The sequence below is a fragment of the Taudactylus pleione genome, unplaced genomic scaffold (genome assembly GCF_031769625.1).
Source record: "Taudactylus pleione unplaced genomic scaffold, aTauple2 ptg000398l, whole genome shotgun sequence".
In the NCBI taxonomy this organism is placed as follows: Eukaryota; Metazoa; Chordata; class Amphibia; order Anura; family Myobatrachidae; genus Taudactylus; species Taudactylus pleione.
Genome location: NW_028284800.1, coordinates 3,494,440 through 3,521,626, shown reverse-complemented (window position 1 = coordinate 3,521,626; position 27,187 = coordinate 3,494,440).

The window sequence follows — 27,187 nt, the reverse complement described above, 5'->3', positions numbered from 1 at the left end:
GACAAATATACGTTCTGGCTCATTTTTTAAATCCAAAACCAAGATAGTTTAGCATGACATAAGTAGACTGTTCCTGCAAGGATTTCCCTTTTTTAAAAGTTAGATTGTGTTTTGTCTTTGTATGTCAAACAGACACAAGAAACACATAACAGTAACAATGTCATTTCCCTTTTTGGGTGTAGTGTCAATTACATATTTCTACATTTTACAGGTTCCTAGTTGGTGCGCAAGCTGCTTAGGCCAATCTTACAAATCCCAAGGTTGGGCCAGGCTTCCTTTTGGTGTGGGTTGGGAAGCTGAAAACATATTTCAGTTTAGCTCAACTGGCGTCAGTACTGGATTACCCCTTAGTCAAATGTAACTTGTGTTAACCTGGTTACACTTGCTGTTAACGTCCCAAAAAAGGAAGACCATTTCACTCTCCAAACATTTATTCACAACATAACAGAGAAAACAAAGTGGTCACTCCCCAAAAAAGAACACAGTGATAAATTCAAATACAACGCATACCAAGAAATAATTAAATAAAAACAAAAAATCAAGAACTGGTTGACGAAGGACCATGCCAACATGATTCCACAAACATGGCGTTGCGATATGGGTTCCAGAATATATGCCCAAAAGGACCAGATCCAGGTTTGGTAAGGGTAGCAGGAAGTAGTGAGCGTTGGAGTGCCAAAGATTATGTGAACAAACAGAAGATGGTGAGGAAAAAAAACACAAAATTAGATGTTCGCAAACAAACACAAACACATTAGGTATAAACACTGTAGTTTGGTAACAACTTACCTAAAAAATCTGGCCACCACATCATCGCGTATGGCCCCCCCACATACTGACCTCCGACCAACCTCGGGGGGGCCATCCTCAGGTAAGGCATCCTCTGGCTGCATTGGGACACCACTCCTTATGGCAATGTTGTGAAATATCCCACACAGGACCACAATTTTAGACACCATATCCGGCACATACATGAGCTCGCCACCAGAGCGGTGGAGGCATCTGAATCGGCCTTTTAAAAGGCCGATACAGCGCTCCACCACTTGCCTGGTGGCTGTAAGTGCGGAATTATACGCACTTTGTGGCCCTGGTGTGGGAGCCAAATAAGGAGTGAGCAGCCAGGACATGCAAGGGTATCCACTGTCTCCTGTGAAAAATAAGAGACAACATCAGGAACACTGTGTATCAAGCTTAACATTGTTATGTACTAAAGGTCTCCACTTACCCAGAAGCCACGCATCACCAGCTTGTAGGTTGGTTAATTTCTGCCATATCCCTGATTGCCGGATGACGAAGGAGTCATGAGCACTTCCTGGTAATTTAGCATTCAGGGACAGGATCTGGAGGGAGGCATCACATACCACCATTACATTCAGGGAGTGATAGTGTTTACGGTTTCTAAATATTGCCTCCAGCCGTGCTGGAGGCTGAAGTGGTATGTGAGTACCATCCACAACCCCTATGATGTGTGGGAAGCCAGCTATTTGGTAAAAATTGGCCTTGGCCACACTAAGGGCACCCATATCCAAAGGCATTTTAATAAAATGATGGAGGTGCTTGAAAAGTGCCTCCATCACTGCCCTCAGGATCCGGGAAAATGAGGATTGGGAGATGCCCGCCACTATTCCCACCGTTGTTTGAAACGATCCTGAGGCACAGAAATGTAACACCGCCATAAATTGCGTCAGTGGTGGTATTGCTGTTGGACTGTCAATTTGCCGCTCAAGATCACTTTCTATTAATGAGAGAGTGTCTATGATGATTTTGGGAGGTAGACGGTAGCGTCTTAAAACCTCATCATCGGGCATTCCAAAAAGGATGACACGTGTTCGAAATATCTGGGGCCTTGCATGCCTACGATGCCTACGCCTGGGACGAGTTTGAGGTTGGTCGTCTTCCGGGAGCAGGGCCAGAACAATTCGCCCCAGATCTACCTGAAATTCAAAGTTTACAATGTAAGGCTTTTGAGCCACCCCAAAAGTAACATAAAACAACTTTGCTTTATGATACCATCCAGGGTATTGTCATGATACGTATAAACTGTAAAAAAGGCAAAAATGAGACATCAAAAATTTAGAGGGTGATTTTATGTTTGTCAAATTGGTGCAAGCCAACACATAAAATAGGCGAAACACACATTTGGCCATCGATGAAAACGACATTGCACACCGTACGTCAAATAGGGGTCAAATGGACCCCAAAAATGGAAAAGGGAAAAGCAAAACTGGTTTACATGATGAATAAGCCTCGAAAAATGCGTTAATTAGTTCGCAAATGCAAGTCACTACACCAACAGTCAAAAATGCGTTAATTAGTTTGCAAATGCAAGTCACTACACCAACAGTCAAAAATGCGTTAATTAGTTCGCAAATGCAAGTCACTACACCAACAGTCAAAAATGCGTTAATTAGTTCGCAAATGCAAGTCACTACACCAACAGTCAAAAATGCGTTAATTAGTTCGCAAATGCAAGAAAAATAATGGACTTACCAAAATCGAATATATAAGATTTCCAACAAAAAGGTCTTTGGGTCCGAAAGCCAAAACAAACTAAAATAGATGAAATTAGTGTAAAAAAAAATATATAAAACAAAAAAACAGAAGTAGACACCAATTGGCCACAAATTAGACTGCACAAAACTTACCAAATCAGGAAACGATGGCAAAAAATAAACCAAAAAAATGCGAACGGAAAACCAAAACAACTGTAGCAAAACAAAAAAAATACAAACACCGCCAAATCCTCCAACCGCAAACAACCAAATCCAACCAACTTAACCGCCAACAATCCAACAACGCAACCTCGACTCCACACACACCAAGCCATAAATAGTGTTTATTTTCCCGCACAAATTAAGGATGAATCATAGGGACGCACAATCAATGATGCGGCCGCAAACTAAGGACGCATGTATAAATACGTCACGAAATCACATTTAATTTCTGGTTGATTTCATTCTGGAAGCAGAGACATGGCTTCAGACCAGGGAAACAATGGCCAAAATTCCGGCGGTAAGGCCTTCATGCATTTTGTCTCAATGATTCTTTTAAAACATAATATTGTGCAAGTTGTGAAGTGGCTAAATCTGCATATTTACCCAAATAGGTGAGGAGGATGACATGGAAGAGACTGCTGGCCCCAGTCAACCCGCCAAAGCTGCCAAAAAAAAAAGGCAGCCACATTTCACAAGCAAGGAGATGGAGGTTTTGATCCAGAAGTGCGTTGACATCCTGCCCCAGGCAGCCAGGAATATGAGCCGGAGCCAGAAGTGGAGAATGTGGGAGGAGGTCGCCGTTGCTGTCAATAGGGTGGGTGATTATGTCCGTCTAGCCCGGGATGTCAAACGGCGGTAAGTAAACACTTTCCCATCCTATAAACAAACCCCATTGTAAAAAAAAGGATAATGGTTCCAATTTCATTCCACAGATGGGCAGACTTCAAATATCGTCTCAAGCAAAAACTTGCCGACAGGGCTAGGCATGCAAGGGGGACAGGTGGGGGTCCCACCCCTGTGTCATTGGAGTTGACAGACTTAGAAGAGCTGGCACAGGGGTGTGTGCAGGCTGTGGAGGTGTTTGGCGTGTCCAACATGGATACGGACATGCCAGACTTTGCGGCTCCTCATGTTGGCCAAGGTAAGTCTTGTGATGTCACCAACTCTGAAATGCTATTGTGCCAATATGTAGATTCTAATGTGAGTCTTTTCGCATTTTTCCTAACAGAGACAGAGGCGGATGAGTCTGCTCCAGAGGGGAGCCTTGGCCGCAGAATTTCTGCTGGCTCTGCAGGGGAGGAATCAGTACATCCGGCTGAGGACCCTGCAGAAGCCAGTCCAGGGCGTGCCCCCTCGCAGGCAGTGGGCCTCCTCACAGAACTCAATTTTAAATCGGATTTCCATACGGAGATTCTGCAGAGGATGGACGCCAGTCTGATACGGGTGGCTGAGGCCCTGGAGCAAAATGCTGCGGCCAACGTGACCATTGCTCAGGCCCTGGCGGAAAATACCAGGGCCAACATCCGCATCGCCGATGCCCTGGAGCAGCTCGTTCGCCAGCACATGGTGGAGCCCTTCCTGCCGGAACATCCGGATCCTCCACCTCTGGCACAACATCAGCCAATCCTCCAAATGTGCCTAGCCCTGTGCCTAGTCCAGAGGCCACAACATCTGCCTCTGGACAGGCCAGCCCGATGGCATCCCGGACCCGGTCTGGCGCCCACCCTCACCCAGCCAAACTGGCGAGAAAACGGTGACAGCAATGGCGACTTTTCCCACACTCCTTCTGTGCTTGGCTCATATTCCTTTCTGGTCAAAACTTCCCTCTCCTTTCTTGTGAAATTTTTTTAAATTTGGTATTTACGTTTATGTTACCAGTTATGGCTTTTTTTTTTTTTTTAACAAATATCTTTGCCACAAAAAAAAGGCAACAAAATATTAGGCCAATTTGTTTGTGTTTAAACAATAAATTTAAAACCAAAAACTGACATTGTATTGTGACATTATTGTACAAATGGGTTACATTTAATCCTGGCCCTAAAGGCAAAAACTGACCCTCTTAAAAAAAAAAAAAAGGCCTCTTTAAGGAACGTTTAAAAAATCACATAGCGATGCAAATTCCTCAGTAAACCAAAAAAAAGGGGAGCTAATTAAAACATGATGACATTATTGTTACAATAGGCCATAACCAACAAATTGTGGCCAAAATAAAACACCAAAAATGTACGCTAATTGATTGTGTAATCATGACATTAGCAGCTCTGATTTCCACCTGCGTACGCTTTTGTGCTATCCCAATAAACTGCTTTCCAAACACATACCAAGCCGGTTTTCAATCCAACACTAATTACTTTACTGACCAGCCGCGATTAATCGCAGCACCATCCTTGAGTCCCGGCACGGAGGAGAAGGCCATCGCCAATGTGGTCGAGTAATCCTGACCCTAAGCTGTGCGAGCATTTTGAAGGGAAAGCGGATGTTCCAGTGACGTATGAGACGGGCCGAACACATTTGACGTTCGCATCTGCTAATGTATGTACGCCCCAAAAACGCCTCGCCACGCCTGCGTTTTTTCATCTCCACCCCCGTCAACACCCAAAAACGCCCTGTTCTGTCAATCACATTTGACATGTCACTTCCTGTACGCTATTTTAGGAACGAGAGAAAAAAAACTCGCAATCTGCCGTACGCACATGCGCAGTGTAACACCGACGCATGCGCGGTTAGTCAACATCGGAATGCAACGAGCGTACTGTTGTTAACGTGCGGCTCTGAATGAGGGCCATAGTCTTAACACAGCTCTGGTCAGCACCATGACCCATAACCACACCCTGCTGTGAATACTAGGTCCTTCTGAAGAAGCTGTGCACCCTCTAAGTGTCAGGGTGTGGTGATAGGGCGTAGATACAATAATTTGTTATAGATGACAGAACCACCCTCTTCTTGGTGCATGGAATAAACTCATTAGTGTCTGTTCTCAAATTATGTTTGAGCTTTTGGCATCTCCCCAGTTTATTACATGAGGGGTATAGTTCTTCTTTTGTGGATTATCCAATGATAAACCTGTCTATTTAGATTGAGATCATCTGGTAAAGTGACTCTGGGCCTGATCTAGCAGTCACGTATGTGCACTGCTGAATGCAGATTCCTGATTTTCTGTAATCTGCACATGCGCAGGACCCATTCTGCAAGTGTACAGTATAGCTCCTGCTAAGACACACGCAAACGCTTGAATGCCTGATTGACAGGCAGAGGCATTCAAGGGGCGGTGCGGGGGCGGCCGGCGTTCCCGGAAATGGAGCTTGCCTGCTATGTTTTCCAGGAGCGGCCAGCCCAGGTACTGCGTAAACGTACAGTCTGCTGGGCTCGCAAGCCTGAGTAAGCTGAGGCTTACTCAGCTGGCGCCCAGCACCATCCACCGTTGGGACCATCGACCACCGATGGTCACGATGGTGATCCCAGCCTGCAACCTCCGTCGCAGTGCTGGGCTGGCAATGCAGCAGAGGGTGTCAAATACCTCCTGCTGCATTTGCATTATTGCAAGGATCGCAATTGCAAAGCTGCCTGCGTGTAGCTTTGGAATTGCGATCCTTGCTGAATCAGACCCTCTATCAGCTCTATTTATCAATCTGCTTTTTATTAAAATAATGTGAAAAAGGGTGTTTTCACATACTTTTCACATTATTTTAGTTTCACTGAAATGTATTAAAGGGCAATTAGAGTAGTTGTCGTTAAAAACTACTCCAAGCCCTTTCATTCTCATTTCTTTAGCAAGCAAATCACATCCCCCATACTTGCAATGGGAAATGCAATCTGCCTGAAATTTATTACGGGGGAATTGTGAAAAAATACCGGGTTGGAGACCTGCTATAACATTGCCATCTGGCGTTAAGCTGGGTTCACCCTGGTGCCCCGGCTCCTGATAGGCGGAACAGAGCCGGGAGCTGGCCCCCTGTGATCAGCTTTGTGGTCTAAATAGACCACAAGCTGATTAATGTTAAAATTAATAGTGTTAAAAAAAAATACCTCAGACACTTACCTGCAGCTGGGGGTCCTCTGATTTATGATCTCTCTCCTCTAGTCAGCTGGTCACCGGGGCTACTGCACTGTAACCCTGGTCAGTTGTGCTGTAAACTGGCATTTTAGTTTACAGCACAGCTGACCGGGGTCACAGACCAGGAGCCCTGGCGACTAGCTGACCGGAGGAGAGAGATCACTGATCACCCCAGTAAGTGTCAGTTGGAGGAGAGGGGGGGGGGTGGCCAGTGGGGGCACGGGGGGGCACCCGCTGGGCTTGAGGAGGGGCGGGTGTGGGTTTGTAGCGCTAGCTGGCATCTGCACATGCGTAGAGGCACTGTCACTGTATTTTGTGCAAAAAATACAGTGAACAGTGGGCCTGATCCTGCAAGCAATGCAATGCTGCGTTCACACCGATGTTCGTGCTTTGCGCATGCGTATAAGACGCAGTGCGTGTGTGCGAACCAGGTGCTGCAAAAGGGAATGCGAGTGCAGACAGCACGCAGATCTATCACCCAGTGATTGACAGGAAGTACCGTTTGTGGGTGGTGACGGGGTGTGGTTGTGCGAACGCAGGCATGTTAGTGCATTTCAAAGCCGTTGAAGAGACATGCATAAATTAGGCATTGAGAAACCCTATGCAGCCTGAGCTGTCACTGTGTGCAGGAGATGTAAAAAAGTATGCTGGAGGGTCAGGTCACCCACTATTGTGCATATGGTTTCCATGGTTTTCGATGCATACACAATTAAGTAGCAGGTGCTCTCCATTGCATTGAGTGATTGCACAGTCCTGTATAAGTGTGTATATTCGCTCAATGCAATTTTGTTTCTGAGGCATGAATGCAATGACATTTAACCGTATGTAGTGTAAAGTGTTTCATAATTTGATGTGTTTACATTTTGCAAATATGTATCAGTGCCCTAAAAGTTTACATCATGTTCCTTGTATAAAAACATGACAAATTGTGCAATACAAGAGTGTAATTGAAAAATCAGGAATAGTTGTTTGAAACAAATGTGTTTGTCTTATTGTGCTCCCCTCCTGCTGCTGTGGAACTGCACATCCCAGCATGCTTTTCCACAGTAATTACATGCCTTAATAGCAATATTTGCCATGCTTGGATGTGTAGTTCCACAGCAGCTGTAGGGCCACTCTTAATAAATACACTATTGAATTTGTCAAAATTGTTAGTAATGCCATAGTTGCCGACATGCAGCTCCCTCCTTCCCGAAGGGAGCTGAATGCCTGCACACAGTGGGGGGTGTGGCTGGGCACTGACTCTGCATGGGGGCGGGGCCAGGGGCATGACAGCATGATTGCATCATCGTGGCCCCGCCCTCTTTTCACATTGCCGAAAATAAAGGCATTGTGAAGCGGGGGGGCGGAGCACGATGACGCGATTTTGCGTAAATCGCATCATCGGCCCCCTGCTGCGGGGGTTTTCTAGTTGTAGTCGGGGGGGCAGGCGGCAGCCGGGAGGCTTGCCTGCCTTTCCGGGGGGTCGGAAGCGGCACCCGATATTCGGGAGGCTCCCGACCAAATCGGGAGGGTAGGCAAGCCTGAGTAATGCATATTTGTTTTGGGGGGATGTGGGGGGAATGGGGGGAGTTTAATATAACAATCACAGACATAATTTTTTTCTTAAGTTAGGAATTATTTATTATTACTAAAAAACAAAAATAATGTCAACAAATTAAGAGTTTACAACAAACACAATAAATGATAATAATACAGGAGAGAAAAAGAAGGGACAATTTCAGATACGCGATTTTTTGGAAGAATTTGGAAGGGGTACACATTTGCAGATGTGTGACAACTGTGGCATCACCAAATGTTCTTACTTCACTTCCTCCATAAACAAAATCACCTCCAAATTTGTCTGCCACAACTTGAACACACAAATCATATAATGGCAAGATACAAGTTCTAAGTATTAGTAGGATGGATATGCATAACAGAGGCAATAACCAGATTTAAGAGTAGGCAAAAGTTTACAAAGCTCATGGAAAGATCTGGTTTGATATTTGCAACAAAAATCATTCTGAGCACTGACACTTTGCAGCCAACTTAGGAGAAGAAAAATCCCAGATCCAGGTGGACCTTTGTGTACTCTGGCCATAGATGGTTCCTGCCAGGGCAGAGCACTGGTCCACCTCCTTCGAGCACTCACTTGGGCCAGGAAGTCGATCTTTTATCTCCCTGAGACCTTGCTTGATTTCCCTAAAGGTGCATACACACGGGACGTTGTACAGCGATAACGATATCGCTGTATGATCTCCCCTGGAGTATTGGATGATCGATATAAATCATCCAGCACACCACCGATCCCACAACGACAGGCCAGCGACTCACAATCCTCAATTGCAGGTCCCTATGTAACCTAGGCGAAATCAACCAGGTTGGCCTGCATGCATGGGCGATAGACGATATTGCTATCGTCCATACGTGCACGCACATCGCAGGTCGTTGCAGGGTTGGAAGGGGCCAAAAAAAATGCACAATATGAACGATAACGATATAATCGATATAATCGATATCGTTATTGTTCATATCATGCATTTTAATTGTATCGTGTGTACGCACCATTAGAACAGAGGTTTGCTCCCCAATGCTGGTCTGGATTGTTTTTGTGCGTGTCCTGAATGGCTTCAGTCTGTCGTTCCACTGTCACCCTAAGCCCATCGATGACTTGGGCAAGGGTGGCAGTGGTGGATGGGGGTGACACAGATGATGGAGGTTGTGCCCCATCCCATCTGACTGCAGCCTTTCAGACTCAACATCTCCTAAAAAAAAAAAAAATGAAAAATTTACCAGACACAGCATGTGGTGCATCTTTGGCAGGCAACCAGATGTAATAGGTCTGCATCTGCCAACAACCTCCGTTCCAAGGTAGCCAAAAGTTTTAAATCCTTTCAGTTCAATTGCAAGATCTCAGGGAGGGGACCCCTTGGCCCTTTTTGGTGCTTGATCCAGGATTTTATCTTTGTCCGAAGTCGGCTGTGAAGGTCATTCCATCTTATAGGTGTTTTTTGGGAGAAAAATTAAAATAATTTTCTTTGTATGTTAAAAGTTGACTCTTTAACATTTATAACAACACTTTTTTTATTATATTAAAATTAGGAACAAAAAACTGTTATTTTTAAAATTTACAGGTATGAGACTATTTGTTTTCTTTTTGTTTTTTGGGGTGTTATATTGTTGTTTAAAAATTCTTACCTTCACCGATTTGGAGATCTTTCCAATGTTAAAGTAAATTTGTCCAAATCTAGTGCACTTAACCTTACAGTAGATCAGAAATGTATGAACGATATACAATCTTTCTGTCACTTTTCCTGGCACCCCACACATACAAAATATTTAGGAGTTTTCCTCCATAAAGATCTCTCTCAAATATTCTCTTCTAATTTTCTTCCTCTACTTACTAAGCTGCGAACAGACCTTTTTACTTGGCGTTCCAAGAAGATCTCTTGGACGGGAAGGATAGGAGTTATTAAGATGAATGTTCTTCCTAGAGTCCTTTATCTTTTACAAACTCTCCCAATTACAATACCCCATTCCTGGTTTATCACACTTCACCGAATTGTTTGGGAATTTGTTTGGCTGGCCCGCAAACCCCGTTTCAAACATGATATACTCTGTAGGAGAAAACATCAGGGAGGTCTGCAATTGCCACATTTTCTCACTTATTATCACGCAGTTCTACTTATGAGGGTGATGGAATGGAGTAGGTTAAATGATAGAAAGCAGTGGACTGATATTGAAGCAGCTTCCTTTCCTTCTGTTGATTTAGGTTTTCCTTGGCCTGTGAACTTACCTCGAACTAACCACCCTCTACTGGGCCCAATCGTTTCCTGTTGGAGGAATCTTCGCTCACATCCCCTATCCCTTCTCCTTTAACCCCCTTATTTGGTAATCCGGCATTTCCGCCAGGGATCCCAGCAAACTCATTTGGATTGTGGCATGTGCAGGGGATTCTCAGGATTAACCAGCTATTTGATGGTTCGGAAATCATAAGTTTTCCCTCTGTTCAGGCTAAATGGGTTTTGCCTAACAGCAAGATCTGGAAATACTTGCAAATAAAACATTTTCTTTCAACTTTAGGCTCCCCTAAATCATATGGGAGGGGGAATACTCCATTTGAGAATGTGTGTAGCTCAGAGATCTCCGTCACACTCACTGTCCTTTCTTTTCACATTGTTGATTGAACACCTTTTTTCTGATAGACCCAAATTTATTTCTGATTGGGAATCCGATCTAAGGGGCATGATAGGAGAGGATGATTGGCCGGAAGTTTTCAGAAATACTTTCTCCGCATCCGCAAATGCGTTAACAATGGAGACACATTATAAAGTTCTCTTACGTTGGTACCGCTGTCCTAGCCAGCTTTCGAAAATGTACCCGGGTGTCCCTGACTCTTGTTGGAGATGTGAGACTAAACTAGGAACCCCCTTACATATCTGGTGGGAATGCTCTTCTCAGACCTTTTTGGGACAAAGTAATTGAGACTGCAGACCTTATTCTTCAGGAGGATCTGCCTTCTTGCCCTAGCTTCTGGCTACTAAATCTCACTCGGAAACCTTATGCTCACTTTAAAAGTCACTACTATGTCATATATTGAGTGCTTCCAAAGCCGTAATCCCTGTTCACTGGAAATCCAGGTTGGCTCCCTCCATGTCTGAATGGTGTACACGCCTTAATTATTATATGGCTACGGACGATTTCATTTTATCCCATACAGACAAGGGCAAAAATTTCTCTGTGACTTGGCATCCCTGGTTGCAGTACAAGGAGTCAGACCACTATAAGACGCTCAGTCGAGTTTAAGGAAGGTAACAAAAAGTCCCCGGTAAATACCTAGTAGTTCATTAAAAGTAGATGGTCGGATGTATCAGTTTTGCTTTCTGGCATAAGGTTTTTGTTTTTTTGTTTTCTTCTCTCTCTCTCTTTATCTTTTATCTTTTCCTGTTTTATTTTCTTTTTATTCTGATGTATTTGTTACTGATAAAGTTTTTGGTGTTTAATTGTGACCATGTTAAGTATTCTTTTTAGCAAAATTTAAATACCAAATATTGACTCTTTTGATATGTTTTCAATTAGAATTTTTTGTTATCTGTGAAAGATTTAATGTTTGTATTTTGTTATGATTCTCAATAAAAAATATAATGTGAAAAAAAAAAATTCTTACCTTTTCCGCATCTATGTTGTTGTATAATCCTGGAAGTGCTCACAATTTATTTTGTTGCAAATTTCAAGCCAGATCTGTCCATGAGTTATAAGTGGAACATTGGTCCCACTATAAAATCTGGTAAGTGCCTCCTCTATAAACATATTAGTTACCATCCCACTAACACTTAAGCTGGCCACACACTAGTTCAACTTGCATCCAACCAGCCAACTTGTTGATTGGTTGGAATGAAAATCTGGTAACGTATGGGAGTAAATGATGATCAGCAATTTGCTCCTAAATGCCAGAAAACAGATGAAAATGGTCGTCAGACAAGTTTGCTAAATGTTTGATCTAAACTATTTATTCAAACAACAGTTTTTGTCCATTTTCTGGCATTTGGGAGCAAATTGCTGATTGTCATTTGCTTTCATACCTTACCAGATTTTCATCCAACCAATCAACTAGTTGGCTGGTTGGTTGTAAGTTGGTCTAGTGTGTGGCCAGCTTTAGATCTTGTATCTTGCCATCTGACAATGTTGAATCATCATCTGCAGTTGTGGCGGACATATTTGCAGGTGATGTGTTTGGAGGAGGTGGAGGAGGAACATCTGATGTAGCCACAGCCACAGTATCACCATTCACATCTGTAAGTGTGTCCAAATGCAGATTTTCATCTGACACTTACCTTCCAAATTCTTCCAAAAAATTGTGTATCACAGTCATCCACAGAGTAACACTCTTCCTCCAAGCACCCACTTACATATGTAATCAATATGTGTATATCTGAAATTAACATACGCCTATAAAACCATCCTTCCAAGTTAGACCCACTTTCCATTGGATCTCCATTATGATGCACATGCGTATGACTGCTCTTGCACTAGGTAAGACACCTGCTGTGTGGTGATTGTAATTACATTTGGAGTTATCTGTAACTAGAATAAAACAATAACTACTGTCTTGTCATAAGCAGCCATTTTTATGGGGATAGCCAATCAGATATCACCAGAGTTTATATAAAGTATGCACACTGTATTATTTGCAATTGCCATCATAAGAGCCGCAAGCTTCAGTCGCGGGGAGCTGTGTATTCTAGTGCAGGTCATGGACCGGTGACTGGGGCCTGCGGCCCCATTTATTAGAAATGCCATTAAGGTGTGGGTGTATGCGGATGTGACTCTGCCACATAGGCTGTCGCCACACCATCGTCCAGCTGGAGCGGCGGTGGTCTGATCTGAGGCGTCGGACCCCAGACCTCCTGGCCCACTTTCGGGCCATGAACACATGCAGTAAGTTCCTTTGCTGGTTGTATGCATGTTACTGATATGTGCAAGTGTTTTTTTTTTCTTGGTTTGCTGTCAGTTTGTGTATTTGAGTGGCCATTTTTTTAAATTATTATTTTAGTGTGTGTGTGTGTTTGTGCGCGTGCGTGTGTGTACCAGTAGAATTATCCACTTTATTCAAAATGAAATTTTAGTAGAGATCACTGGTGTCATCTACTTACTATGGGCCTGATTCAGCAAGGAACACAACTGCGAATGCAATAGCGATTACGCAAGCAGTTCATCTGCGATAGTATGCTACTCCATTGCAATGCCACCATTGCACTACACAAGGATGCCCACTTTACTTAGCACACATCCATAATGTTTAGCAGGACTGTGAAACCATCGGTACAATAGAGTACCATCGCAGCCTCACGCACACTTGCACATACCTGACCTTACTCAGAAATTGCTAACTTCCACAATATCAGGCTTCAGGCTGCGTAGGCCATCGCAATGGGTAATTTATGCACGCCCCTGCAATGCCGCTGAAATGCACTGGTACAACTGCATTCACCCGACCCCGCCCCCCCCCCGTTACAACCCACAAATGGCACTTCCTGTCAATCCCTCTGCGATGGGTCTATGTAGCCATTGCGATCACAGTCCCGGGATTGCACACTGCGATGCATCTACATGCACAGTAAGCAACAATCGGACGATGGCATGCATATTAGCAACTGCGTTCCTTGCTGAATCAGGTCCATATGTTTGATTTTTTTTTGTACATTTCCAAACTGATCAGGTTGGCAAAGAGGTAAAAACAAGATTTGATCGTTGTATACAATAAAGACTAAGGGGCGTATTCAATTAGAAGTGAAAAGTCCATTGCCGTCATCGCTGGTTTCAGGTGCAAAATAGTATCGCACTCGTCCCCGCGTATCCCCGTATTCAATTCCAAATCGGTAAAGAACGGGACCCGGCGAAAACGAAATCAGCGAAAAGTCTGGTAATTTCTGGGGAAATCAGCCTGACACCCCCCAAACGATGCTCTGACATCACTATGGGTACCCCCGAATAGCCCTGCTAAAGGTATTTGGGGTCTTGAAATGGTCTCAATAGGTGCGATTTAGCGTCTTTCGGAAAGTGGTGAAGAACAGCATTTATCCACTTTTGTTTGGAAAAAAACGTAGTCCCATCAAATTTGGGGTACATGAAAATGAGTACTAGCATATTTTAAACTTGCTGATGTGAAGATTTAAAAAAAGTGAAAAATCCACCTGCCGCAAGCACCTGCAAACAAAAAAAATTCCTGGGGCATATTTGGGGACTCCCCTGAGTCTATTTCGCTAGTTTTAAAGTTTGTCCCCCCCCCTTTTTATATTTTGCCCCATATCGAAAGTAGTTTTTTGTGGTGTCCTGTGGTACTTTTTTTAAAAAATGTTGACACAGAATACCTTTGGGGACTGTCCAAGGGGTGCAGGGTGGTTTTTGGAAGTTTGCACCCCAAAATCCCAATTCTGCACTTTCTATCGCCACCTATTCATAATTGATACTTTTTCACAAGTCAGAACAATTGAACAGGGTTAACTGTAAATCGGCGAAAATTACGTCATCGGCGAAAAAGTATCGCCGATAACGGCTTTTTGGCGCTAATTGAATATGGCCCCATGGAAATAGAGGAAATTAGAGCAAGTAACTGTGAACCTGGACAAACCATGTTGCAATACAAGGGGTGCAAATGCATACTTGCATGTGGGGTAAATACTGGCTATTTTTGCATGTAGCCCAGAAATGCTGGACAGCTTAATTATTACGCTGCAATTTATATTTAAGTTTGGACACACCCCTCCCAAATCTAAATCTCTGCACATTTCACATCTGCCCCACCTGCAGTGCAACATGGCATTACCAAGATGCACAGTTGCTCTTTCTTACTCTATTCTCAAATTTGAATCAGGCCCTATGCTCAGGACAGAGCCAAATAGGCAAGGAAAACCAAGGCAACCGTGCAGCATACTTGCCTTCCCTCCCGATTTGGCCTGGAGCCTCCCGAAAATCGGGAGCCGCTCCCGGCCCCCCGGAAAGGCGGGCAAGCCTCCCGGCCCCAGCGAGCCGGCTGGCAACGGGGGGGCTGTGACGCGATTCACGCTGAATCGCGTCATTGGAGTCCCGCCCCCTACGTCACAATGCCATTACTCTCGGCGTAGTCTCGCCCCAATGACGCTGTATGTTTCAGGCCATGCCCCCTTTTCGCAGCGACACATCCCCCGCGTGGTTGCCCGACCGCTCCCTCCCAGAAGGAGGGAGCCAAATGTCGGCAACCCTGCCATGCAGCCTAGAGCGTCGTCATAGAGCTTCCTACGTGTGGCCGCTTAGCTTCTTCCTGGTACCAGACTCCCAGCGGCCCCTCCTACTCTTCATGACATCATGATGTCACATGTTCAGGAAGAGAGCTGGCACAGGGCGAATTATGGGCCTGATTCAGAGTTGTATGCTATGCTGATATTCACGCAATTGGCTGATGCGCATGCGTCTAAGTCGCACGGAGCATGCGTTCTGGATTTAGATGCAGAGTGATTGACAGTTATGGACCAGTTGTGGGTGCTAACAGGTGGTAACAGAAAGGTGGTTAGAAAAATTCATTTTATAGGGGCGTCGGATCCAGAGCCCTAGTTCCGTCGGCCATTATGAGTAGCCATAGGGTTATTTAGAACGCCGATGATAGACTGACCTGCAAACGATGCTGTGTCTCTGTACATAGATGCCGTGACTTTTTACGCAAAGGCTTGTATTTGCAAAGCCGCAGATGGGCAGCTCAATGCAACTCATGGCTGCTGCCACATTTGCATATTTTCGTATAGCAGCTGTGTAAACAGTCATAGTCGCGACATGATTAGCTTACAACCAGCAGCGGCTCCTGCCCTCTTACCTGAGCGAGGCTGTCACAGTGAAGCAGAGTAGCCTACCTTTACAGAACTCTTCCCGGGAGAAGCCCGGGTAAGAGAAGCAGGAGGGGGGGGAATGGGGGCGGGGCCTGATGATTTGCGTCATTAAGCCCTGCCCCCTCACGGTAAAATTGCCACGATAGGCTAGAATTTGCATAGGGGGCGGGGCCAAGTGATATGATTCATGTAGAATCATGTTTTAAGCCCCGCCCCCTGCACGGAGACCCGCGATCACCGCTGGTATTCTCCTCATTCTGCCCACTTCTCTAGGAAGTGGGCAGAATGTGGGAGAAATGCCTACCCTTCCGGGGGTGCGGGGGGTTACCCGAAAAATCGGGAGCCTCCCGCGAAAACCGGGAGGGTAGGCATGTATGCAGTGAAGCCAGTGCAGTTACGGACTGCACTGGCTCACTAAAGTGGCGGATTGTACTGGGGGGGGCTGCAGCCTCGCAGCCCATAGGTAAGATCCGCCACTGCATACAACTAGGGATGTGCGCCGGACCATTTTTGCCGGATTTGGATTTGGTTCTAATTCGTCGTCCGGCTTTGGATTTGGATTTGGCTTTGCCAAACTGCGGTGACTGGATTTGGATTTGGATTTGGATTTTTTTACAAAAATTTACAAAAAAAGCTAAAATCACATAAATTGGTCATTTTTTTCTTTCTAGAGTATTATTAACCTCAATAACATTAATTTCCAGTCAATTTAGACCACCTCACATCTTATAATATTGTTTTCAACATTATTGGCCAAAGGTTGCAGTGAGCTGACTGGTTACTAACCGACAAAGCAGCGGCACAACGACACAGACACCACAGTATAAAGCACATCTATGACACATTGCCTCACAGCAGTGGCAGAAATGAAAAGTAGTGCACCCACCCAGTGGGGTACGGCCAGCAGAGTCACAGTACTTGTTTACATAGTGGGCTATGGCCCAAGGAGTCACAGTGCACAATCTTAATCACATTACACCGCACATAGGGCCTGATTCACATTACACCATAAAGTAGTGTCTCTTATTTATGTTACGACACACAGTAGTGCCCCTTTTACACAATGCCCACAGTAGTGACCCTTTTACACAATGTCCACAATAGTGCCCCTTTTACACAATGCCCACAGTAGTGGTGTCCCTTACACAATGCCCCCAGCAGTGGTGCCCCCTATGCAGTCCCCTTAGTAGTAGGGACCCTATGCAGTGCCCCCAGTAGAATGCCACCCCAGTAGAATGCCCATTAGCAGGCCACAGCCCGATGGATACTAGATAGTAAATAATAGGGGCGGATTCCCGCCCTGCGCAGCCTGACCTGGGGCAGTACCATCCTCCCTTAATTGGCACAACCTTTGTCCCACCCTTGGAATGGAGACCAGGTCCCCCCTTTAGGCGGTGACCAAACTTGCCTCTCTCAAGATGCTACCACAGGCACTCCTGCGCTAATAATAGGCCGCCCATGAGCACTGTTTCCCGCCAGGCTGCACCTCTACCTGTTGGGAGAAACCACAGAGAATGCACAATCCAACAAAAGAAAAATTATAAAAACCATCTGACATGGATGGGTGGGTGGGGTTGAATAAACTGGAAAGAAGAAGATGGCTCCCCTCACCAGGCTATTTATATGGGACCTCTAAGCCCTCCCATATATCCTACCATAGGCTTATACTCTTCAAGTGACCAAACACTGACCACACCCCCCCCAGCTTTTAACCCTTAACTTACCTAACAAAATTACATATCAAACAGGGTGCTTATCTATCCTCAAACTTATTCAAGTATTCGGATGCATTAAGTCACCCATTTGTTTTATTATTCCCTTTTGTTAACTTAACTTAATTCTAAACCTAGAAATAAACACACTGACACATGTATATGGAATTAAAAGAGGTCACAGCCAGAATTTATTGATCAAATTGAAATTCTAGAATAGATGGCAAGAAGAAAGCAGTGCTCCGAGGCCACAGCCCGATGGATACTAAATAGTAAATAATAGGGGCGGATTCCCGCCCTGCGCAGCCTGACCTGGGGCAGTACCATCCTCCCTTAATTGGCACAGCCTTTGTCCCTCCCTTGGAACGGAGACCAGGTCCCCCCTTTAGGCGGTGACCAAACTTGCCGCTCTCAAAGGAAAGATGCTACCACAGGCACTCCTGCGCTAATAATAGGCCGCCGAGAAGCACTGCTTCCCGCCAAAGCCCGGTTCGCAGAACCAGGCTCGCCACCAAACTGTAACCCTCCTGAAAATAAAGGAAACTGCAGAGGTCGCTAATGAACAGCTCTATCCACGCGCTCGTGAGGTGTAACCCATTGGGCTCCCAAAAACTCTCTGCCCATAACGAAAAAAATCGGGTGTTGTATGACACGTCCAGCCAATTCTACTGACAAACGTGTAATGGCCAATATCAGCTCAATACCCACTCACGTGCCCAAATCATTGCCTCCCCAGTAAACGAGCACCAAGTCAGGGGCCCCAACTACTCCTCTGCCGCCAATAGGGCATCTATCTGGTGCTTCCAGCGCATTTAACGAATCCCAACCAACGTAAATTACTTGCTCACTGTAATTATTAGGCCTGTAACGCCAAGGGGTGCTGGCTAGACCAGTAAATAAAGGAATGCCCCTTAAACCACACCCAATAGCACTCCCGGACAACCCTGTCCAAAAGTTCACCTAGACAGAAATTGGCATTTATATAGAAAGACATTGGCATTTATATAGACAGAAATTGGCATATAACAACAATCCACCAAGGGAAGGGAAACAAATAGTTGGGTGACCCATCTGAAGGTGAAAAACAGCAAACCTCTTTGAGGGCAAATCTGAAAAGCCCCTCAAACTCCATAGCAGCAGTAGGCATAAGGCCCTTGGGTTCCCCAACAAACTTGCAAGGAGCGCAGCTACCTATGCAACTGATCCCCCTTTAAATACAACTTTTGTTTTTAATAAAACGACTGAAAACACCCGCAACCGCTGTGCCAGCTGCTACCCATATCCTAAATTAACGAGTTCCACCAAGCTCTGTAAGTAACCTAAAGCAAATAAGACAATCGTGAAACACCCTCCTAAACTGCTACCTGGTCAAAAGGGGTAGATTAGCATGTATAAACCACTGCCCGCCACCTGGAGGGCAAACATTATTAAAGCCCCTTGCATGAGCAACTGTATAAAAACACGGGATCTGCATGCGCCTAAATAGAAATTCCTCGCCCCCCTGGCCAGTTAATCTGCCTTAAACCTATGTAGTTAGCATAAGATCAATACCGGCTTAATAAGTACATTATTTAACATTAAATCTGATAGCGCAGAAATCTTATTAGCAGCAACTAGTTTGCCATTTATAAGGGCCCTAATGTAAGCTAAGGAAAAGGCTAAACTAACAAAAAAAAATAAAAAGGGGGGGGGGCAGTAAATGCTTGCCCTAAGCAACCCCATTTACTCTCCCAATCAAATCCTGTAATAAAGCAGAGTTGATGGGGCTCCACGTAATGCCTGCATTATGATGCTCATTTGCCTACCCTGTTAACGCCTTGGTTAGTACGAATTATTTGGTTTGATCCGCCAAACACGTGACTTGGAAAAATTAGAGATATCTGATAATGCGGAAAACAAGCCGTCATGGCAGCTCCAAACAAAACTCTGCCATAAAATCCTCAAACCGTTCTACCTTACCAGCTCCTGGAAGCTAAGAACCCTGCCAATCGTACAAAACCGCCGTGTAGTTCTTTAAGGTACTATGTGCCACTGACTTCAGTGTGAGATCGTTGGTGCTGGTGCTATGATCCGCCAGGCAAGGAAGGAGAAGGTTAAACCATGTACTAGCGGGAGGTGCGTGCGAGCGAACGAAACCTGACACACTGCAAACGCTGCAAGGCATCCGCTATCTCATTTGCGATGCCGAAACCTGCCTAGCCCTATACTTAAATATTCCTTACCAACATAGCAATGCCAAATGGCTCAATAACCCTGGGGCCGTATCTAATTCCATCCCTGATTAGTGCCAGCCTATACCACTCCTAAGGTATCACCAAAACAGGATTCATCTGTTGCAAATCTTGCTATCCCACAGCTCAACCGCCCCTCCAATTGGGAAAATACCTAAAAGAAGGATGATCTTGGTTAGGCCCTGAACCCGACAAGTATCCGGCTCCGTGCACCACGCCCTTACAAATTGCACCAAAACTCAAGGAACCGGACAAATCTGTAACAGTTGAAGTTGGAATTGGCCATATCTGTACGCCATTGAATTCGGGCATAAAAAACCTGGCAAACGCACAGAACCTAACTCAGCTCCAAAGAGATGCAGAACGAGGCGATGAGGCTTCCTAACCCCAATTGTGGCTCTCCCAAACCATCTACTACAAAACCAACCCTTATGTATGCTCTAAATGCGAAACTGAGGCGACCCCCAAGCGATTGCAACTGTATTAGCAAAAACCCTCTTTGACAAAACTAATGCTTCTAGCAACTCCCCCCAATTGCCACGCCTTCTTCATAGGCAAGCGGCATGACTCTAACAAGGTATCGATTTCTATACCCAAGTAGGATATGCGCATAACTAAACCCTACGTCTTAACACGAACCTCCAGGGAACTCATAACGACGAACAAGGCCTGCAAGGAAAAAAGTAAATCTTCGCAAACTCAGACATCTACTTGCCCCACTAACAGAAAATCATCCAGGTAATGGGACACACCAATATGTCCCATACCTGCTTTGACACACCACTACAAAAAGTAACTAAAAGCAGGCCAAAAAAGTACCTGAAATGAAACAGCCCATCGGCAGACATCTGTCCCGGTAATAGAGCCCTGCTGTTTGAAATCCCACATATCTAATGGACTTGGGGCAAATGGGCAGCAGCCGGAAAGCGAATTTGATATCCGCCTTATCTAGTAAATCCATCCCCCTGAAACCTTGTACTATCTCCAGGGCATGTATGACAGATTGGTAAACGACACGACAATCCGATGGATATAATGCGTAGGTGTCCAACTAAACCTTCCCAAAAGGGGGGGGAAGCAAAAGGGGGCCGCACATGTGCCCCAACTTGTCTTCCACCTCCACTTCACACTTAAAGGCCTCTGGATGGTCACTTGAAAATTTCAGAACCCTCCTAGAACCCTGAATATCGCCCGTGTAGAAGGTAAATGCAAACCTACGCCAAAACCTTGCCACAAAAAAGGCTGCTTTCCCCCAAAGGGGATAACGACCCAACCAGCTCCTCAAAAAAAAAAACAAATTACTTAGCAACGGCGCTTCACTGAACACCTCCGTGCTGCCTGCATGCCTTGGCTGGGTGATCATTCCCACAGAGCATGCAGATATCGCTGGATCCACAGCCTGCCTCATATCACTACCCGCATATCACTACCCGCGACTGATGCCCGCAGGTCCAGGGTGGGTCCGAAAGGGCTGCTTCAGACCAGCCGGGGAATCCACAGGCGGCGTAGGCAGATGATCGACTGCAAGTCAAACCTCGACGTCCTTGATACCTAATTGAACCACTGCCTGGCCTGGACTCAAGGTAGTGCTCCGCAATACGTACCTACCTGCCGTTTAATTCTGGTATGAATTAAACATCCGAAACAATCCCAGCTGACCTAGCCTGATCAAAACCCTATTAGCATCTGCATAAATTGCCAACATATCCACAATTTTACCCTTCCTGATCCTCTCTAACTTTAGATCTTAAGCCCTTAAGGATAGCCATAATCGCGCAGTAAACCATACCTAGCGCTGCATCTGGCACCTTAGTTGCCGCGGCCCTTCGGATGAGTTGGAAGAATTGATAGAAATAGTGTATGTGTGACGTGCGCTGTGTGAAATGGAGTAACACCATGCTGAAGGACCAGCCACATCCTCCTGTGTGTTCGCCAAAAGTCCCTCGTTGCATGGTGCGCCCACCACAACTTGAGTCGACGTCAATCACCGTACCCTTCAACTGCAGGGAATGACAATGAGCCTGGAACGCTCTGAAACTGTGACCTGGGGGCTCGAGACAATAACTGGTAAGACCAACGAAACAGCAACACCTGCCCAGGAGGGGGGGTGGGGATGCTGCGGGCGGCAGGGTTTCGAGGGAAGGGGATGATGGGGCAGGCAGGGGAGTGGGGTTTGTATCATGCGGAAAGATTTGGAATATGTGGCTGCGGGGGCATGCGGCAGAGGCAGCCTCTGTGCCTGGTAGCAAGCCGCGAACCCCTGGCAAAGGGGGGATCAGGGCACCCGGGTGCGGTGTGGGGGACGTAATGGACCAGAGGGGGGTGGATGGTGGCTGGTGGTGCTGGGGGGTTGCAGGATAAGGGGGGGGGAAATTGTAACAGGGGTGTGTGCGGGGGCCCGGTGGCAGAGAATTAAGGGGACCAACCAGGATGCACCGCAATGAACATATAGTGCGAGGCAGGCATTATGTGCTGCATGCCAAATGCCCCCAAAAGGTGAGGGGGTGTAACCCCCTCCCATGGGAGCGGTGGAACAGGGGGGGGGCAATGTGCTGGGTGGTGAGCTTAGGGCCCTGGCGATGCAGAATCCCCCATGGGGGGCTGCACTGAGGTTGCGCATGGAGGGACCCACTTTCTGCCAAAGCAGTGGAGGAGCGGGGGGCTGAGCAGGACGCCATGTTGAGGCTGGTTGCTGCTTAAAATGGCCGCCGCAACCCGGCGGGCGGGGCCAACCACCGCTGCAGTGCCCGGGCTGGCCGTTATCTGAGGAAGGGGAGCGTGCAGCAAGGGCCGCCTGGGCTGCTCGCTCCGTTTCCGGAGGCGGCCAGGTAAGGTAGGGAAGCCGCGGGGGTGCCCAGCACACGAGGGCTGGAAGCGGGGCCTTGCGGGGGGTGTGGCATCGTGGTCTGCAGTGGGCCGAGGCCCTGGTTAGCTGGGGGGGAAGACGCAGGGTTGAGGGCCTGTCACCTCCAATAAACGACGGGGATGTTGGAAGCCGGGGCCGGCATGCTGTCACTTGCTGTGGGGAAGGGGGGCTGGCAAATTAACAAGGAATAGGATGATAGCAGAAAGGGAGGGGGAGGAAAGAGGGGGACAGGTGCTGACAGGAAGGGGAGAGGGGAAAAAGTGGAAAACAATGAAGGCAGGAAAGGAAGCTTAAAAGGAGACAGAGAGGGTGGTAGGAAATATGAAATGACATGGGAATGAAACAAGAGAGAGACAGACAGGTAACATTAAGTCACCCATAGTTTTATTATTTTACCATACTTAATTCAAACTTATCACTAAAATAAAGACACTGACAACGATATAGATTGCAAAAAAGAGGTCGCAGCCAAATTTATTGAAATCAGATTATGAATTAAGATTGTATTGATCGAGCATGGTGGCGAAAAAGCAGTGCTACCTCGGCTACAGCCCATCTAAGAGTATTACTAAGAAGGAGGTGGATAATCCACCACCCGAAGTGAGCTGCCTTGAGTAGTACCATCCCCCCTTAATCTAGCACAGTGCTGATCCCTCCATAAGATGGAGACCTGGTCCTCCCCTAAGGCAGCAACCGACTCGCCTCTCTCAAAGGGGGGATGCTAGCCAAGTTCAGCTGCACTAAATTGAGCCGTCGAGGAGCACTGCTTTCCGCCAGCTGCGCCTCCCCTGTTGGAAGAAAAACATATAAAACAACATTCCAACGAAACACATCGGCCCAAGCCGATTCAATAAAACCTAGGGTGGGTGGGTGGGATCACAACTGGAAAAGAGAAAGCTGACTCCTCCCAGCGCCCTAATATTCATAAACAGAGCCCGCCCAAACAGGTCTCTGATAGGCTGACACAACTGATTGACCCACTAACCTAACCTATAACGAAACTGCAATCCCCCGAACCAGTTTTAACCAGTATTAGCACAATAAAAAACAGGGTGCTTATGTCCTCTCATGCTTATTCTAGCATTCGCGTGCTTTAAGTCACCCATAGTTTTATTATTTTACCATACTTAATTCAATAATCCACCACCCGAAGTGAGCTGCTTTGAGTAGTACCATCCCCCCTTAATCTAGCACAGTGCTGATCCCTCCATAAGATGGAGACCTGGTCCTCCCCTAAGGCAGCAACCAACTCGCCTCTCTCAAAGGGGGGATGCTAGCCAAGTTCAGCTGCACTAAATTGAGCCGTCGAGGAGCACTGCTTTCCGCCAAACGGTGTCCCTAGACAACGAACCGCCACCCAGCTAATAGGACCACTAACTTCTAGCAATGCCCGACAAAAGAGCCGAAACAAACAATGTCAAACCTTCCCCTGCCAAATGCACTCCATCATCCCTGTAAAATTCAACCTCCTCGAAACGTATATGGGGGTGTTTAATGACGCACCCCCCCAAACCCTCTACAAGACGAGACACTGCGGCATTCAATTTCCTCCTCACCCTATCCAAAGCCGCGCCACCCTGCTCCCCTCGCCAAAACCTACGAGGGATAACTTCCGACCACACCAAATGCACCTGCGGCCAACGTTCGGCAATTACTTGGAAATCTTTTTTAATGGCCAGGATAACCTCAACGCCCTTACAAGTGCCCAAATCATTGCCGCCTAGATGTATAACTAAGCAATCCGGGGCACCCCATTTCCTCTCTGAGTCCCAAAGAAGAGACAAAAGACCGCTCCAACGAAGTCCTCGCACCCCTATCCATCGCACATTACCGTGGCCAACACGAGCAAGGGGGTGCCTGCAAGCCCAAAAAACATACGAATGGCCTACTATCCACACCCTATCAAACACCCTACCACCACCTGTAAGGAAAATTATTAAAAAGAACATTAGTATTTAAGCCGCATCTCAAATAACCAACAACAGGTCGGGGAAACTGAGTTATTTGAGTGACCCAGATGGAGGTGAACAACACCAAAACCTCAATGGAGGGCAAAAGGTGAAAAGAACTCCAATCCCCCCTAGCGGCGGGTAGCATAAGGCACTGGGTTTCCCAAACAACAAACTCGCCAGAAGCGCTGTCTAATTTGGCAGCATGTCGCCTCCCACATAACCTTTATAAGCGGAAGACCTCCAACGACCCAACCGTTTGATTGCGTCGCTGGAAGAGCCCGCTGCTGCCGCACAAGTAGCCGCACCAATCCTAAACGAGTGTGTGCCGTAAAGCTCAACCGGCAGATCCAACGCCACCAAACATCGCTTAAAAATTGCAGCAAACTGAAAACGCATCAGTGGCGAAAGGTCCTTATGAACAAGCCATTGCAAACCGCCTTGCGGCCGCTGTAAGTTGTATCGCCTAGCTATGCTTACTGGACATATGCTCGGGTCCGGATGCGCAGGGATCGACAGCCAATGCCCCCTACCTAACTGGTCGGTCTTTGATCTTTGCACTTTTAGCAAGATCAAATCCGACTTAACCATCACGTTCTTAAGCAGAATCCCCGAGCCTGTTGCCCTCTTGCTAGCTGCCGCTAACTCGCCTACCCGCAGCGCTCCGAAGAAAGCCAAAACAAAAGCTAATTGAAACAAGAATGCCTCATACTGTCCTAATGCTACTCCCGATACTACCACCAGTAGATTTCCCAACAAACCGGTGTCAACCGGCCTCCGAGAATCACCTGGCCCTGCCTGTTCTCTAGCCCATCCTTTCAAAGCCTTGGTCAAAAGGAACGACTTAGTTGGGTCTACCAAACCCCGCAAGCGCGAAAAATATGAGATGCCGGCTAATGCGCCGGACATTGAGGCCCTAGAAAGGCCCCTCTCATGCCACATCCAAACAAATTGCAACATGCTATTGACAATATTCTTACCCCGATCCACTTCGGCTAAGAAAGCCAGCCACGAATCCCACGCTGCCGTATACGATTTTAAGGTGCTTGGTGCCAAAGCTCTCAATGTGAGTCCATCGATGCCGGCCCGATGATCTGCCAGACATGAGCGGGACAAGGTAAACCATTTACGCTAGCTGCAGGCGCTAATAACCTAAACCTAGTCCATTGAAAACGAGATAAAGCATCCGCTATCTCATTGTCAATGCCCGGGACGTGCCGCGCCCTGAAATGGATGTTCCCCTGGAGATACAAGAGTATCAGATGCCTCAGTAAACTGAGAGCCTGAGGGCAGACTGACCTCTGATTGTTAATGGCCTGGACTACCCCCAAGTTATCACACCAAAAACTTATGCTCCGATTGCTAAGCTGCGCAGCCCAAATCTCCACTGCCACCACGATCGGGAAAAGCTCCAAAAGGAGCATATTAGATGTCCAACCGGCATCCTGCCAGCTTTTTGGCCATGGCTCGGCGCACCACTGCCCCTCGAAAAAGGCCCCAAAGCCGCAAGCCCCGGACGCATCAGTGTAAAGCTGGAGCTCGGAGTTGGCCACCAATTTGGGTAACCAAATCCTAACACCATTGAAATCCCATAAAAAGGCACACCACAACCGTACGTCGTCCTTAAGGTTCTTGTTCAAACGAATTAAATGGTGTCCCTTTTTAACGCCCGCCGTGGCCCTCTCCAACCGACGGCAGAAGATCCTACCCATGGGGATCACTCGGCAAGAGAAATTAAGAAGGCCGAGCAATGACTTCAACTGCCTCAATGAAATTTTCTTTGCAGAGAGGCATAGCTCTAAGTACTCGCGCGTCTTAATGACTTTATCCTGTGGCAACCGACATAAACCCGACGCGGTATCGATCTCGATACCTAAATAGGACAAAACTGTGGTCGGCCCCTCCGTCTTTTTCGATGCAATGGGTACGCCCATGACGCGAAAAAGAGCCTGCACCGATAAAAGCAGCTCCCCGCAAACAATGCTATCAGCTGGCCCAACTAGCAAAAAATCATCTAAGTAATGAGCTATCCCAGTTTCTCCCGAACCCGCTCGAATGCACCATTGCAGGAATGAACTAAAGCATTCGAAAAAGGCACAGGAAATGGAACAACCCATTGGCAAACATTTGTCCACGAAATACGAACCCTCGAACTTAAAACCCATGAATCTAAAAGAGGCGGGGTGCAATGGAAGTAACCTGAAAGCCGCCTCTATATCTATTTTTGCCAGTAGCGCTCCCCTACCAAACCCCTGCACCATCTGGAGGGCGTCCTCAAAAGACTGGTAAACGACGCTTCAGTCCTTTGGGTCCAAAGCGTCGTTAACCGATCCTCCCTCTGGGTAGGACAGGTGCTGAATCAACCGAAATTTGCCCACCTCCTTCTTGGGAACAACTCCCAAGGGAGCAATGCACAAATCCGCCAGAGGAGGAGATGAAAAAGGGGCCGGCCATGCGGCCCAAGTCCACCTCCGCCATTACTTTGGCCCTCACGATATCAGGATAGACCCTAGCCGATTTAAGGTTCCTTTTTGCCAAC